Source organism: Centrocercus urophasianus, unplaced genomic scaffold (assembly GCF_019232065.1).
Source record: "Centrocercus urophasianus isolate 14NV4802_14NV808 unplaced genomic scaffold, USGS_Curo_1.0 seq_1450, whole genome shotgun sequence".
Taxonomy (NCBI): Eukaryota; Metazoa; Chordata; class Aves; order Galliformes; family Phasianidae; genus Centrocercus; species Centrocercus urophasianus.
The window spans coordinates 14,533-16,513 of NW_024884643.1; positions in this window are offsets into that span (position 1 = coordinate 14,533).

Here is a 1,981-nt window from a genome sequence, read left to right on the forward strand (position 1 = left end):
CTGCGGGGGGCGGCCTGCGGTCGGTGCTGCTGCCGGCTTTGGCTCCGGCCTGGGCTGGGGGAGAGCAGGGCTGGGAGCTGCAGCTTGGTGCTGCTGCATCCTGCCTGCGCTCTGCTCATGGCTGTTGTGGCTGCCTTGGTTCCTGTCGTGGCACATTCACAGCTATGGCAGCTCATGGCATGGTTTGGCTCCTGCTTGCATCCTGTCCTTGGTGCGCTCACGGCTCCCTTGCAGCCCGCTTGTTCCTGCTGGTGGCCTCCCATGTCGGCTCATGGCTGTTTGCGGGCTGTTTGTGGCCTGCTTGGATTCTGCTCGTGTTGGATTCGGGGCTGCTCGCGTCCCGCTCTCGGCTGGCTGTGCTCTGCTCCTGTCCCGCTCACGTCCTGCTCTCAGCCGCTTTGTGGCCGCTCGGCTCCCGCTCCTCCCAGCCACCCCTCCGTGTCCTGCGCTGCCTCCCGGTTCTGCACAGCGCAGGAAGGCGGGCATTTCTGTAACCAAATCGGCGTCGTTCCCCGCTGCTGCTGGAGCCGCTCCGTGGCGCTGGCGCAGGCCGGCCCTGGGCAGCGCAGGCGGCGCCCGTCGCGCTGCGGCTTCTTTTACCAAAGCCCTCAGAACCAAAGGGGAGCAGCGGCCGCCGGCTGCGAGCGCTTCGTGTCCCAGGAGCTCTGCGGCTCGGTGCCCGCTGCTCCCCGGCGGCGCTGCTCGGCTCCCTGCCCCCCCGGGGCTCCCCGCTCACCCCGTCCTCCCGCTGGCCTTCCTGCGCCGAATACCTCATGGGGAACCAGAGCTCACGAAACTTGAATCGAAAGGTCCTTTCTGAAGATCCTTTTCAGTATTCTGCAGAGGAGAACTGGAAAAAATAAAGAGATTTGTTTACATGGCTGCCGCGTCCCTCATCTCCCGGCTCCTTTCCCTGCGCTGGGAGATGGGGTCCGGAGCCCCGCGGCCTGGGCTGCTGGCGGTCGGTCCGTCACGGCTTCTGCTGCATCCGGGACGAGAGAATTCCTTAGAGCACACAGAGCTGCTTTTCCTTCTCTCCTTTTGATTTTTCTCGGTATTTCGGTTGCGCTTTTCGGTTCCTTTTCCCAACCCCGGCCCCTTTTGCCTTCTGTCCGCGCTGCGCGTTGTCGCTCGACGCGACGACGGGACGATGAGACAATCAAAGCGACCTCGTAAGGGCTCCTCGTTTCCTCCCTGCAGCTTCGTGTGGACGCGTCCCTTGCTCCTAGCGAGGAGGTTTTTCTCCCCTCGTGTCTTATTATTAATAATGACGATAATAATAATAACGACAGTGGAGTGAAGCGAGGTTTCAGCAGCGCGGCCGCGGTCGGGGGCTGGGGGCGATGGGGGGGAAGCGCGGCCGCGTTCCCCGCAGCTCCAGTCTTGTTCTCCTTTAACGCTGTATCGCATTCATCCGACAGCACAGCTTGACGATTTCAGTAATAATCCAAGTGTTCGGTGATAACGCGTTCTTTTGCTCAACGAGATTCGTGGTGGTTTCCCAGTGCATTGTAAGAGGGACGGAGGGAAGCTTCCGCCGCCGCCTCCATGCCAAAGTCGGACCATTCCTGCTTCGCGTTCCTGCGGCAACGTTTGGTGCAGAGCTCGCCGAGCGGCGGCTCCTCGGCCCCCCAAAGCTGTGGGGTGTGGGACAAACGGCCCCCAAAAGGACAGGAAGTTTCTCTCCGCCCCCCGGCCCAAAGCACTTGCTTCAAGGAAAAAGCACTTTGTGAAGGCGTGAGGCCTTGGGCGTCCCGGGGTGCAGAGCAGCGGAGGAAGGGATGGCGAGAGCGGCGCTGGGTTTCGTTCTGTTTTTAGTCTTTGATTTTTTTTTTAACTTGAAAAAAAGAGAAAGAAAAAAGGAAAGAGTTTTGTTTCCAGGGAACGAATGAAGAAAGGGAAGCTGTGTTACGAGAGAGAGAGAGAGAGAGAGAGAGAGGAGGGAAAAAAAAAAAAAAAAAAAAAAAAAAAAAAAAAAAAA